Genomic DNA, 16,176 nt, shown 5'->3' on the forward strand with positions numbered 1-16,176 from the left:
AAACACACAAATAACTATCCTGAAAAAGTCTCAACATTTAAAAAGAAGTAATCTATATATTAATCAAATGCATTGACCGTATTAAATTAGGAGCTAAATTAAAGTAGGTGTCGTGCTCCAGACTGTAGATCAGAAGAGTTCTATTGTTTCTAAACGGACTTACCACTTCTGAAGAACACAGTGCGCTCGAGCAGCGTCTCTCCAGGCAGCGCGCGCAGAATCCACTGAGAGACGCGACGCGAGGAGCCGTGACGTCAGCGCGAAGCAGCCAATAGGAGCAGGGGCTCTGTGTGGAGCATCTTGAGTGTTTTGCTCTGGAAACTGACCAGAGCCCCGAGGATTATTACCATCAGAATGAGCTTTATTGGCCAGGTATGTTTACACATACGAGGAATTTATTATAGTGACAGAAGTATATAAAAGAATAATACACAAATATACAAATAGGCAATGTACAAAACAGAAAAAACACAATTTTTTGCAAGAAACAAAGGGAATGAAAGGAGTACAAGTTGAAGATTTCTTCCCTGATTGTAAACAGTTCATAAATGATGTGAGGTATCTAATGAAAGAAGGAGCTTTTCAAGATTTAGAGGTCTATCGTCTTAGAAAAATTATAAACAAACTTAAAAAAATGACCAAGGATGATGATGAAGTCAACTCTTAAAATGATGCCAAAAATAGTTATTTTGGCAGCTCTTCTCATTTTCGTCTTTCTTTCTTTTTTTGTTTTTGTCTCTAAAATAAATATGACCAATTTTAAAATCGGAACTTTAAATTTAAATGGTGCTAGAGATGGTCATAAAAGAAGGATGTTGTTTGAGTTTATTAGACAAAAAAACATTGATATTGTATTTCTACAAGAAATCATAGTGATTCTAAAAATGAGATTGATTGGAGAAGAGAATGGGATGGTCAGATTGTCCTAAGGCATAAATCCTCTATTAGTGGAGGTGTTGCTGTCTTATTCTCAAAGCATTTTTTACCTTTATCTTGTCAAGTTGATGAAATAACTTGTGGTCGTTTTTTAAAGATTAAAGTCAAATTTGAGAAAACCACAATAGTGCTTATGAATTGATATGCACCTACTAAAGGATTAGAAAGAGTACATTTCTTTAGAAAGGTAGATGCTGTTTTGAAAGGATTAAATCCAGAAGAGTTGTTATTCGTAGGTGGAGATTTTAATTGCACTGCTAATGACAAGTTGGATAGAGATCATACAGAGCCACATGCTGCTTCTCAGAAAACACTAATACAACTAATTGAATCCCATGATTTATGTGATATATGGAGAAGTATGAATCAAGATGTCAGACAGTATACTTGGGCTCATAGTACTGAGCATTATATCTCTTTGGCACGACTTGATAGAATTTACAGTGTTCAGTATCAACGTAATATTTTTAAAGTTTGTAAATTATTCCAGTGGGGTTTTCTGATCACAGTTTAGTTTTGTGCAGTGTGTTAATTAAGAGTGTTAAGTGCAAGAGTGCATGCTGGATTTTTAATACTTCATTATTAAGTGATAAAAAATTCATAGATAATTTAAATTTTTTTTGGGAAACTTTTAAACAGCAAAAACGTTTTTATACTTCTTTGCAACAATGGTGGGATTGTGGTAAAGTTCTTATAAGAGATTTTTGTCAAAAGTACACTCTGAATGTTACTAGAGATATGGCCCAGTCAATGAAGATTTTAGAAATGGAAATTGTTGCCTTACAAGATGTAATAGCATCTAAAAAAAATAAAAAGCATATTGATGAATTGAAGAAAAAAAAAGCAATGTTGATAGACCTGTTAGGAGTTAGAGCGCAAGGAGCTTTAGTTCGCTCACGGTTTCAAACTGTGGCCCAAATGGATGCTCCTTCGAAATTATTTTTTAATTTGGAAATGAAAAAAGGTCAAAGTAAGATTATTCATTCTTTACGGTCAGCTACAGGACAAGAATTTACTGAGCCTGCTGATATACGTAGCTGTGCTGTGGATCTTTATTCTGACCTTTATAAATCTGAATTGAGTGAATGGGGTGCAGATGCTGATCATTTCTTGAAGGACTGCCAAAGGATGAAGAGTCCAATAACAAACTACAGCAGACTTTGACATTGCAAGTGTCACGGTACGCCGTGAAAAGACGAGGTCAGGGTCCAATTGCAGGTAAGGTTCTTTTAATGAGCAACAAAAAGGTCAACACGGCACAAAAAACAAAACATAAAAGGACTGGGACACAAAAACGGCAATGAGGTGCGTGTATCCCAGCCCAGAGCAAACACTCGAAACAAAACACTGCAACACATCAAATGACAAATAACAAATAATGCAACCAGACAGAGTGGTAGGAGAGGGGAGACTATATAGTCCGTGGTAATGGGGAACAGCTGCGGGTGTAATGAGTGTGGCAGGTGTATGTGATGTGGCAGGTGTACGTGATTACATGAGATGAGTCCGGGTGGAAGGGAGATGGTGACCTCTGGTGGCGACAAGGAGAAGCGCAGGGCCCGGACTCGTGACATGACCCCTCCTTTAAGGAACGGCTTCCAGACGTTCCACAAGACCCCCGCAAAAGTCCAGAGGGAGGTGGAACAGGGGGAGGGATGGTGGGCCAGGCCCGTGTAGCGGAAGGGAACCTGGGCTCTGAGGCAGCGCCGGCGGGATGGAGACCCAGGGCAGAACCGGCGGCCACCACTGCGGTGAGTGTGGAGCTGCCACCCTGGAGTGGGCAGTGGTGGGCTCCACCGCTTCGGGGGGCACATCAGGGTAGGGAACATCAGCGAACACCGCTCTCTCGGGGGCTTCGTGAGCGAACACCGCTCTCTCGGCGGCCTCGTGAGCGAGCACAGCTGTCTCGGGAGGAACGTGAGCGAGCACAGCTGTCTCGGGAGGAACGTTAGCAAACACCGCTCTCTCGGGGGCTTCGTGAGCGAACACCGCTCTCTCGGGGGCTTCGTGAGCGAACACAATCGCCTCGGGAGGAACGTGAGCGAGCACAGCTGTCTCGGGAGGAACGTGAGCGAACACCGCTCTCTCGGGAGGAACGTGAGCGAACACCGCTCTCTCGGGAGGAACGTGGGCGGGCACCATCGCCTCGGGAGCTTCGTGAGCGAGCACAGCTGTCTCGGGAGCCTCGTGAGCGAACACCGCTCTCTCGGGAGCCTCGTGAGCAAACACCGCTCTCTCGGGAGGAACGTGGGCGGGTACCATCTCCTCGGGAGCTTCGTGAGCGAGCACAGCTGTCTCGGGAGCCTCGTGAGCAAACACCGCTCTCTCGGGAGGAACGTGGGCGGGCACCATCTCCTCGGGAGCTTCGTGAGCGAGCACAGCTGTCTCGGGAGGAACGTGAGCGAGCACAGCTGTCTCGGGAGGAACGTGAGCGAGCACAGCTGTCTCGGGAGGAACGTGAGCGAGCAAAGCTGTCTCGGGAGGAACGTGAGTGAGCACAGCTGTCTCGGGAGCCTCGTGAGCGAGCACCGCTCTCTCGAGGGCTTCGTGAGCGAGCACAGCTGTCTCGGGAGGAATGTGAGTGGCCAACGCCGCTCGCACCGACATCAGCGAGGGTTCCCGCACGCTGCGCATCAGACCAGGATGCTCCGGAAGCGGGCGCGAGGCACTGGGCGCGGCCGCCGCCGTCCCCTGGGTCGCCGCCTCGGGAGAACTGTGAACGGGCTCCGCAGCTAACTCCAACCTGAAGGCTGAGCCGCTCACCTGCAGAGCCAGGTTAATGTAGTCCTCCAGCGACTCCCCGGGGTCCCAGTAAGGTACCAGGGACTTGAAGGGCTCAGCCAGGCCTCCCCAGAAGAAGACCATGAGGCAGGTCTTCTCCGTCGCCGACTGACGAGCTCCTTTAATGAAGTCCCTGGCATAATCCTCCATGCTCCGGTCTCCCTGGCGGATGTGGAGGAACCTCCCTGCTGGACCCATCTTTGCTGGTTGCATTCTGTCACGGTACGCCGTGAAAAGACGAGGTCAGGGTCCAATTGCAGGTAAGGTTCTTTTAATGAGCAACAAAAAGGCCAACACGGCACAAAAAACAAAACATAAAAGGACTGGGACACAAAAACGGCAATGAGGTGCGTGTATCCCAGCCCAGAGCAAACACTCGAAACAAAACACTGCAACACATCAAATGACAAATAACAAATAATGCAACCAGACAGAGTGGTAGGAGAGGGGAGACTATATAGTCCGTGGTAATGGGGAACAGCTGCGGGTGTAATGAGTGTGGCAGGTGTATGTGATGTGGCAGGTGTACGTGATTACATGAGATGAGTCCGGGTGGAAGGGAGATGGTGACCTCTGGTGGCGACAAGGAGAAGCGCAGGGCCCGGACTCGTGACAGCAAGAGCTTCATACTGCCATGATGAGCATGGAGAATGGTAAATCTCCAGGAATTGACGGGTTAACTGTTGAGTTTTATAAAACTCTATGGCCTGTCATAGGAGAGGATTTGCTGGCAGTTTTTAATGGCAGTCTGAAAAGAGGACGTTTGCCACTGAGCTGTAGAAGAGCAGTCATCACACTGTTACCTAAAAAAGGTGATCTTCAGTGTATCAGCAATTGGCGCCCTGTTTCACTGTTATGTGCAGAATATAAAATTTTGTCTAAAACTTTGGCCATAAGACTTAGTAAAGTTTTGAGAAAATGTATTAATTCTGATCAGTCTTATTGTATTCCTAACAGGTCTATTTTTGATAATATTGCTTTAATTAGAGATGTTTTGGATGCTTCTAAACTTTTGGGAATAAACTCTGGGTTGATTTCTCTCGATCAAGAGAAAGCGTTCGACAGGGTTGAACATCCTTATATATGGAATACTTTAGAGGCTTTTGGTTTTAGCTCTTCTTTTATTTCAATGATTAAGGCTATGTACTGTAACATTGAGAGTGTTCTTAAGATTAATGGTGGTTTGAGTTCATAGTTCAAAGGGGAGGATGTGCTATGTCTGGTATGCTGTATTCCTTAGCCATTGAACCTTTACTTCAAAAGTTACGAGATCATTTAAAAGGTCTGGTTCTTCCTGGTTGTAATAATCCATTGTATCTTTCCGCTTATGCTGATGATGTAATTGTTTTTGTAAATGGAAAGGCTGATGTTGATAAGTTAGGAAAGATTGTTAATGATTTTAAATGTATTTCGTCTGCTAAAGTCAATTGGGGGAAAAGTGAAGCTCTATTAGTGGGAAATTGGACTGGAGGTCTTCCCACTTTACCTGGAGGACTGCTTTGGAAAAGAGGAGGGTTCAAATATCTTGGTGTATATCTGGGAAATGAGAGTTTTATTTAAAAAAATTGGGAAGGGTTATTTGAGAAAATAAAAGGTCGATTGCAAAAATGGAAATGGTTACTCCCTCAAATGTCTTATAGAGGGCGCATTCTTGTTATTAATAATCTTGTGGCGTCTTCTTTATGTCACAAGCTTGCTTGTGTAGATCCTCCAAATGAACTCCTTGCAAGTGTTCAAAGAGAATTAGTGAACTTTTTCTGGGACAATTATCATTGGACTCGAAGCATTTTGTTTTTGCCTAAGGAGGAAGGAGGTCAAGGATTACTAAATCTCGCAAGTAGAAGAGCCACTTACCGTCTTCAATATATACAGAAACCTTTAATGGGACCTTATTCACTTGTGTGGAGACCATTAGCTTTAAGCATATTGAGGAGAGTGGGTAATATGGAAATGGATTTAACTTTGTTTTTAATGGATTATAAGAGATTGAATTTTACTGAAATACCTGTTTTTTATCAAAGCTTATTTAAAGTGTGGGGTCTTTTTAAAAATCGGTGGATGGAACCAGCAATTTCTCTGTATTGGTTGTTGGAAGAACCACTTATTTTTGGAGCTCGTTTTGATGTTTCGGGAGAAGATTTTCCTGGTTTAATGGATATATTGCGGTATAAAAAGATTTTTAAGTTAAAAAATATTATAAATGAATCAGGATATGATTTACAGCGACCTGAACAAATTGCTTCCCTTTTAGGGGTTCGATCAATACGGTTTGCTAAGAAGTATCATGATAAATTGAATATGATTTTAACTGATGAAGAGAAGATGCTTTTAGAAGAGTTTGGTGCAGGAACTTTAATCCCTGACAGTGAAGATCTTTTCCCAGATATTGAAATCTCCCCTATTATAGATGGGTCTTGTGTTATTGGCCCTCTGTTAAAATTGGGATTTAATGAATATATAGATTTTTGTACAGCAGAGGGAAAAATGCTGTATAAATGTATTGTGAAAGTTATTTATAAAAATAATTTAAGTATTAAAACGGATACAGTATGGAGAGAAAAATTAGGGATTAATTATGAAACAAGGCCTGTTTGGAGAGCAATTTACAAACCACCATTAACAAAAAGACTTTACAATGGCGAATTCTACATGGAGCTGTTGCTGTGAATGCTTTTGTATCCAGTTTAAACCCCACTGTAAGTGACAAATGTCCTTTTTGTTTGGGACGAGAGACTATTTTTCATTGTTTTATGGACTGTAATCGACTTAATCAAAAAAACGTTTAACAAATCAAAAAGATGATTATTTTAATATTTGTTTTACAAAGCAAGATTTTATTCTGGGTTTTTTTATAGTCCAAAACAAAAGTCAAAATGTCATGTTATTAATTTTATTGTTGGACAAGCAAAATATGCTATCTATATTACTAGAAGAAATAAGATAGAAGAGAAGTCAGGACAAAATGTTGTTCTTATTTTTAAAAATATGGTAAAAGCAAGAATTATGATTGATTTAATTTTCATAGATTAATGGGTACAATGAATGTTTTTGAAATTCAGTGGTGTTGTAATGCACTGTGTTCAGTTGTTAATGGAAAAATTGTTCTTATAAGAGAGTTGATGTAAGTATGTCTTTTTTTTTTCGTGTGTAAAGTGATGTAAATGGTTGAAGAACAATTGTTTTATTAAAGTGAATGTAAAAATAAAATCTCTCTCTCTCTCTCTCTCTCTGTTGCATGCTGGGAGTTGTGGATAGTAGTGGTGGTGGTGAGAGCTGTTGTGTGAGGGTGAGAACTTTCTTGTTTTCTTATTTACATTTTCTTTTTCCTTCCAGAAAATACATGGTCTAGGAAACAAATTGTAAATATAGTGGTAGTTGTGTGGCAGGATGGCGTCTCTTGATGAGACGCCGTCATTATCTCTCCGCAATGGGTTTAGATGTGTTGCTGAGGATAATGCCACAGTGGAGGATGTGTTAATTGCAGTTGGTGATCAAATTGGTCACGAGAACATTGTATCTGCATCACGGATGAATCAGGCTGTTGTCGTTTTTTTGAAGGAACAAAATTTAGTGAATCGTTTGAAAGTAAATGGCCTTACAGTTAAAGATGCTTTTGTGCAACTTTCTCCAATGTATATATTAACAACAAAGGTAACAATTTCAAATATCCCGCCTTTCGTGTCCAATGACGTTTTGCAACGCGAGTTAGCGCATTTTGGAAAAGTTGTTAGTCCCTTTAAAACTGTTGCGCTTGGATGTAAACATCCGGCTCTGAAGCATGTTGCGTCATTTAGACGGTACGTTTACATGGTGCTAGAATCGCCTGAGAATACACTGGATATTAATTTTCGTGTGAAACACGAGGGAAGAATATATATGGTGTATGCAACCACTGGCAGCATAAGATGTTTCGAGTGTGGAGACATCGGACACAAACGCCTGATGTGTCCACATAAGAAAACAGGTGCAGAAAACTCGACAGGAGCAGAGGATGAGGGCGAAAATAATAGTGTTGATGCGGCCCGAGATGAGGTTGTTCCAGTAGTTGAGGTGAGTGATGTGAATTCAGATGCTGTGTTACCGGCTGTTGACACTGGAGATTAGGATGTTGTAGCTTTTGTAGCCCCAGAGATTAGCATAACTGACCTAGCTTCTGAAGTTAACAAAGAAGTAGTTAGTATCAATGGTACTAAAACGGGGGAGAGTGCAAGTGAGGGAACTGAATCATTTTCAAGCGTCTTGAATAATGAGGAAATGGAGCAGGAGCAGTCTGATGATACTGAGTCACAAGTCTCTATGTGTGAAAATGATGGTAGTTCACAGGGAAGTGTATTTAATGCATCTCAGACAGTTTTTTCTGGAGTTTTCAATAAAGATTTGTTGTATAGTCTGGAAGAAATGAAACGTACGGTAAACAAATCAACATAAATGATTTCTTCTCTGATGTAGACAAGTTTGTTCACTCTGTGATTTTTTATCAGAAGACTGTTGGGGTTGATGAACTTTGTGAGAAGAAGCGTTTTCGTTTGAAAAAGTTTACTAATATCAGAAAAAGTAAAGCAATGAGTAAGAGAAAGAGTAAATCAAAAAAACTGTAAATCATGTATTACACGGTGTCTTTTCTTTGCTTTTCTATCATGCTTTGTTCTTTATTTCCCATCTTAATTTTGTATATGGAGGCTTTGAGGATAGGCTCTTTAAATATTAATGCTGGGAGGGATGGTGTAAAGCGTGCTACAGTCTATGAAATAATTGAGAAAAAAAAACTTGATATCGTCTTCTCCAAGAAACTCATAGTGACTGGATGAATGAAGTTGAGTGGAATTTGTGGTGGAAAGGACATAAAATACAATAATTTAAGTAGAGGTGTGGGCATTTTTTTTTCTTCAAAAATAAGGGCGGATATTATAAGTATAGAGGAACCAGTGAAGGGTCGATTGTTGGTGGTTAAAGCTCAAGTTCAAGAGTTGCTTGTTTTTCTGATAAATATTTATGCACCAACTGTGGGACAGGAGCGCCTACAGTTTGTAGATATACTTAGTGAGAGTCTTAAAAAGTGTCTTAGTGAAGGATGTGTTGTTGTTGGTGGAGATTGGAATTGCACTATTAATTTTACTATAGATCGTAATACTGAGGAACCTCATATACAGTCCTCAGGTGCATTGTCAAAACTCATTAAAGATTTCCAGCTCGTGGATATGTGGAGAATCAAACACCCAAATGATAGACAGTATACATGGATTAAGGCTTTTAATAATCGAGTTAGTGCTGCCCGACTAGACAGATTCTATGTGTCAAAATCTTTTAACAGTAGAGTAGATGGCGGCGCGATCGATCGCTGCGGCTGCTCCGGGTCCCAAAGACGGTGCTTTTATGTCATTTAATGTCGTCTGTTCGTCTCCAAATAGTGTCAGTTTACCGCTAACTCTTAAGGAAATCACCCCAGAATTCATCTATGATCGCCAAAGTCTTTTGGATATCAGCAACGCTTACGTACACCAACTCTCGCAGGCGGCTACTGAGAAGCTACGAGGCCTTTACTGCTGGAGCCGGACCTCGAGACCGCGGCCTCGCCTACTGACGCTACCCACACAAGGCAGCGTCGCAAGCGGTGTGAGAGAGGACGGAAGCGCGGTAAGCGCGGAGGTATATGAACTAGGCTAAGAGCTAACCCCTCAAGACCGGCTCTTCCAACACTCATGCTCTCAAACGTCCGCTCTCTGGAAAACAAACTGGACTTAATTCAACTCAGTCGATCTACGCAGCATGAGGCAAGGGACTGTTGCGTGTTTGTTTTTCACACTGTCTGGTAAGACACGCGGAGGTGGCTTGTGTGTGTATATCAACAAAGACTGGTGTAACAATGCTGTGGTATTATCAAAACACTGTTCATCGCTGGTGGAGTTTATGGTTGTGAAGTGTCGACCGTTCTATTTGCCGCGGGAGTTCACGGCCATTGTTATCGTTGTGGTTTACATCCCCCCGTGTGCAAACGCTAAGGATGCGCTTCGTGAACTGTATAGCGCCATCAGTGAACAACAAACAAAAAACCCCGACGGCTTTTTCATCATAGCCGGTGACTTCAACCACGCAAACTTAAAGACAGTTTTGCCAAAGTTCTACCAACATGTGAACTTTGCAACAAGGGGAAACAACAAACTGGACTTTGTTTACACAACAGTTAAGAACGCTTACAAGGCTGAACCCCGCCCCCACCTCGGGTACTCCGACCACATCACTGTTATGCTAATCCCAGCATATAGACCACTTCTCAAACTCACCAAACCGGTTGAAAAGCAGATCACAGTATGGCCAGACAATGCCACCTCAGCACTGCAGGACTGCTTCCAGGACACAGACTGGAACATGTTTAAAGAGGCAGCCACCTACAACAACCACACAGACCTGCATGAGTACACTGAAACTGTGACTGCTTACATCAAAAAGTGCACTGATGATGTGACAGTCACCAAGACCATCACCACACGTGCAAACCAGAAGCCATGGATGACAGCAGAGGTTCGTGGGCTGCTAAAGACCAGAGATGAAGCATTCAGATCAGGAGATAAAGCAGCCCTCAAAACAGCAAGAGCCAGTCTGTCCTGTGGCATCAAAAAAGCAAAACGGTCATATGCCCAATAAATCAACAACCACTTCACAGACAGCAGAGACACACGGAGCCTGTGGCAAGCCATTCAGACCATCACTGACTACAAGCCCCTGCCACAGGCCTGTGATGAGGACACATCCCTCCCCGATGCACTCAACCACTTTTATTCACGGTTTGAAATGCAGAATGACACACCTGCACAAAAACTGCCCACACCTCCCAACGACCGGGCACTCGGTCTGTCTCCAGCCGACGTAAGGAAGACCCTATCTAGGATTAACCCACGCAAGGCTGCGGGTCCTGACAACATACCTGGCCGTGTTCTGAGAGATTGTGCTGCACAGCTGACAGATGTCCTAACAGATATCTTCAACACCTCGCTGAGTCAGGCAGTCGTCCCCACGTGTTTCAAATCCACAACAATCATACAGGTACCAAAGAAATCACCTGTGTCCTGTCTCAATGACTACCGTCCCATAGCACTGACTCCAATCATGATGAAGTGCTTTGAGAGGCTAGTCATGCATAACATCAAAACCAGCCTCCCCAACACACTCGACCCGCTCCAGTTTGCATACCGTCCAAACCGCTCTACGGACGATGCAATTTCCTCCACCCTCCACCTGGCTCTTACCCACCTAGAAAATAAAGACTCCTATGTTAGAATGCTGTTCATTGACTTCAGCTCGGCATTCAACACAATAATCCCACAACAGCTCATAAATAAGCTAAACCTGCTGGGCCTTAACAATTCCCTTTGTAACTGGATCCTGGACTTTCTAACTGGAAGACCTCAGTCAGTCCGTGTCGGCCACAACACCTCAAGCTCTACCACACTGAGCACAGGTGCCCCACAAGGCTGTGTGCTCAGCCCGCTGCTCTTCACACTGCTGACCCACGACTGCACTGCCAAGTTCAGCTCCAACCACATCATCAAGTTTGCTGATGACACAACAGTGGTAGGTCTCATCAGCAACAACGATGAAACGCACTACAGAGAGGAAGTGGCACAGCTGGCTGAATGGTGTGGCACAAACAATCTGTCCCTCAATGTGGAGAAGACAAAGGAGGTTGTGATGGACTTCAGGAGAAACTCCGTTGACCACCCCCCACTGACCATCGACAGCTCGACTGTGGAGAGAGTCAGCAGCACTAAATTCCTGGGGGTGCACATCACAGAGGATCTCACCTGGACCACCAACACCATGTCACTCTCCAAAAAGGCACAACAGAGCCTACACTTTCTCCGCCGGCTGAAAAGAGCAAGTCTCCCTCCACCCATCCTCACCACATTCTGCAGGGGCACCATTGAGAGTGTGCTGACCAGCTGCATCACTGTCTGGTACGGGAACTGCAGTGCTGCTGACCGCAAGACCCTCCAGCGGACAGTGAACACAGCTGCAAAGATCATCGGTGCCCCTCTCCCCTCCATCCTGGACATCTTCCTTACACGATGCTCCAGCAAAACCAACAGCATCGTGAAGGACTCCACCCATCCCTCCCACAGTCTCTTCCAGCTCCTACCATCAGGAAGACGGTACCGGAGCATCAGAGCCCGCTCCGCCAGACTGTTCAACAGCTTTTTCCCCCAGGCTGTGAGAGCCCTGAACTCAAACCACCCCGCCCCCCTCTGAAACCCCATGCAAACCCCTACCTCCTGAACATGGACCACCCCCCACCCCAAACCTTACCACACCAAAGAAAAACTGTATGGAACTTTAAATATTTTTTTATTTATTTTATTCTTATTTTTCTTTACACTATGGACACTCTCCTCTATGTGCACTATGGACACTTTACACTAGTGCTCATGAACTACAAATCATCCTGCACTGTTCCCCAACCAGCTGCTGACTCAAATGTCTCTCTTTGCACATGTACAGTATTTGTGAAGCATTCGTATAGTTTGTATTTTTTATCTTCTATTTTTTAGTTTGTATAGGGTAAATACTTATATATAGTATACTTATAGTTAAATCTGTTAGTAGTGTATAGGTTTATAGTGTTTTTTACTTCATTGTTGTATGACTGTATTTATGTAGCACCGTGGTCCTGCGAGACACGACATTTCGTTCCACTGTATGTCCCCACATGTAGCAGAATGACAATAAAGCTCAACTTGAACTTGAACTTGTAATTGAGTGTTGCATTTGTCCTGTGGGTTTTTCTGATCATCATTTAATTATGACAATGAACATGTCAAATACACCTAGAAAATCAGTTTACTGGCATTTTAATGTTAAATTGCTGCAGGATGCTGCGTTTTGTGAAATTTTTGTTTTCTTTTGGGATGCTTGGAAAAAGGAAAAGAGTTCTTTTGAAAGCTTGAAACAGTGGTGGGATGTAGGTAAGACTCAAATAAAAAAATTCTACAGCTAACTGTAGTCATAGAATAAAGAATGTGTTTGAAACACTTGAAAAGCAAATTAATTTAATTGAATTGCAGTTGGTTGATGCATACAATTCTATATTGTACAATGATTTGCAAACAAACAAGAGAGAGCTTGGTCTAGTCTTAAATGAGAAAGTTAAAGGAGCCTTGATAAGGTCCCGTTTCATGTCATTAGCAGAAATGGATGCCCCAACTTCTTTCTTTTTTAATCTGGAATACAAGGCGGCTCAACAAAAACAAATGCCATGTCTTAAACTCCCTAATGGGAGGATAACGTCTAAGATTGTAGAAATGAGAACCCATGCCTTTATGCTGCAGAGAACTGTGAAAATAGTGACTGTATGATACAGCTTCTTCAGGCTCTTCCTCAGCTGGACTCTGGTGCTAAAACTGTCTTGGATGCTGGTATAACATTTGAGGAAGTTACTGCTGCTGTGGGACAACTTAATTCAGGACGATCCCCTGGAATAGATGGACTGCCAGCAGACTTTTATAAAAGCTTTTGGAACTGCATTGGACATGATTATTTTGATGTTTTATGTGAATCGATAAGAGAAGGTGTTTTACCAACTTCCTGTCAATATGCGGTTTTATCACTGTTACCCAAAAAGGGTGATTTAGCCCTTTTAAAGAATTGGCGTCCTGTTGCCCTTCTTACAACAGAATATAAAATATTCTCAAAATGTCTGGCAAATAGATTAAAACATGTTTTGGGTTTGGCTGTAAACAAGGATCAGTCATATTGCATTCCAAAACGGTCCATTATGGATAATTAGTTTTTAGTGCGAGACATCGTGGATATTTGTAATGGTTTCAATGAGAATGTGGGGTTAATTGCCTTGGATCAAGAAAAGGCTTTTGATCGTGTGGATCACAAATATCTTTTTAATGTATTGATGTTTTTTGGTTTTGGCAAAACATTTTTAAATTTGATACAGTTGTTATATAATGGTGCATCATGTATGGTGAAGATAGGGGGCACTTTGAGTCGGCCAATTCCTATTTTACGGGGTATTAGGCAAGGCTGTCCATTGTCTGGTCAACTATACAGTTTAGCAATTGAGCCGCTGCTTTTTAGACTTCGAGAAAGACTGTCAGGTTTTAATGTGCCTGGTCTCTCTTTAGACTTAAGAATGCATCTTTCTGCCTATGCTGATGATATTACAGTTTTTGTAAACAATGCTGAAGATATTAACTGTCTATCTGAGGTACTTAGTATATATGAGAAAGCTTCATCAGCTAAAGTGAACTGGGCAAAAAGTGAAGCTTTTTGGGCTGGTAAAGGGGAGTTTGAGAGTCTCCCAAAGTTACCCGGAGACCTAAAGTGGGGCAGAGAGGGATTTAAATTATTGGGAGTTTTTTTGGGGTCAAATGATTATCAAAAGAAAAATTGGGAGGGGCTAGTGGAGAAAGTGTGCAGCAAGTTGTCTAAATGGAAATGGTTGCTACCACAGTTGTCCTATAGGGGGAGGATTTTAGTGACCAATAATTTGGTTGCTTCTACCCTGTGGCATAAAATAACTGCTACAGCCACCTGTTGGACTTATTGAGGAGATTCAAAGGCAACTTGTGAATTTGTTTTGGTCTGGACAACACTGGATTCATGCTGCTGCTTTATACCTTCCGGTTCAAGAGGGAGGTCAAGGATTGATCGATATCAGATCCAGAATCATGGCTTTCCGGTTGCAAGCAGCTCAGAGACTGTTGTATCACACGGATGCTTCATGGCTAAAGACGGCTTCTGCTCTTCTCAGGAGGGTCAGAGGTATGGGATTGGACAAGCATCTGTTTTTAATGGAGCTCCAGAATGAGGACCGTGTGAATTTGACTGTTTTCTATAAGTCAGTTCTGGAGGCATGGAAGGTGTTTACCATCTCACGTACACTGAACACACGTGCTGGATTATGGCTTTTTGAAGAGCCACTTTTTCTTAATGACTTTTTACCATCAAGACTTGTGTCTGGACCCAGTTTGCGTGCATGTTTCACTGCTGCGGGATGTACAAAGCTGGGACATATTTTGACCAAGAGCTTAGAGGAATTGAGTGAAAGGACTGGAGTGAGATCTCTGAGGCTGCTGAAACAAGCTACAACTGGAATTATAAAGTCTTTGCATGCGGACCATAAGATCTTTACAAATGACTCTATAGCAACTGATCAATGGAGAAAGGGGGTTCCTTATGTTTTCCCTTCTCTGAATGTGACTATTGCCATGGGAGAATGGCAAGATGATGAGAATTGTCTTTTGAAACCCCTCAGCTTGGAGTTTTTGAGGAAGTGGGGAAAAAAGCCCTCTATATCTCCTGTGTGAAGGCATCCAATGCTGGTCGCTTGCATGGACTTGCTTCAAATAAATGGACTGATTTTTTTGGAGTTCTTTCCTCCCCTAGAGGCTGCTGGCGGTCCTTATACAAACGCCCCATTGACAAAAGAACGGGAGACCTTCAGTGGAGGATCGTTCATGGGGCGATAGCCACAAACAGATACGTGGTGCACATTGATCCTTCGGTAAGGGTGGGTTGTCCCTTCTGTAAAGAGGTTGAAACGGTTTTTCATCTATCTGTACAGTGTGCTCGGCTAAATGATTTGTTTTCATTTTTATCTCAATGGTTCATTGAAATTGGTGAGGCTTTTTCTTATGAAATGTTTATATATGGTCCAAGGTATAAAGAAAAAAGGAAAAGTCAGGTGATTTTACTCAATTTTTTGTCTGGTACAGCAAAACGTGCTATATGGAAATCCAGAAAGAAGAAGTTGTTAGGACAGGGTTCTGTGGATGTGTTGATGGTCTTCAAAGGCTTGGTGGCGGCTCGGCTTAGAATAGAGCATGCCTATCATAAAATGGTAAAGTGTAGACTCTTTCATGTACATTTGGGGGATAAATGAGGTCCTTTGCACAGTAGATGATGATGATGACTTAATGCTTGCCTTTTAAAATGTTTCTCATTTTAACATGAATAGTATATATTATATTTGTTCTTGTTTTGTGAGTTTGTAATATAATTGTGAACAACTTATTGTTTTAAATAAAGGTGTATTTAAATAAAAACAAAAATTCTCTATCTGTGTCTCTCTCTCTATATCTGTGTGTGTGTCTCTCAATTCAATTCAGAAAGCTTTATTGGCATGACAAAAACATACATTCTGTATTGCCAAAGCATTAAAACAACATAGAAAATGATTTAGAATTTCTGAACATTTAGTAAAGCTTTGAGAAAATAATAGTAATAATGAAACTAAATAAAAGCATTATTATATAAACACATGGCTAGATATAGCCAAAAAAATAAATAAATAAATAACAATGCTAACTGTTAATAAAATAAATAAAGAATTATAATAATAAATAAAAGATTATACTACAGACATCATGTAACAACTGAACTTGGAGAATTGAACATTGTATAGATGATAGAGATGTGTGTAGCTGTAATGTGTGTGTGTGTGTGTTTGTGCTG

This window comes from Barbus barbus (assembly GCF_936440315.1).
Source record: "Barbus barbus genome assembly, chromosome: 45".
In the NCBI taxonomy this organism is placed as follows: domain Eukaryota; kingdom Metazoa; phylum Chordata; class Actinopteri; order Cypriniformes; family Cyprinidae; genus Barbus; species Barbus barbus.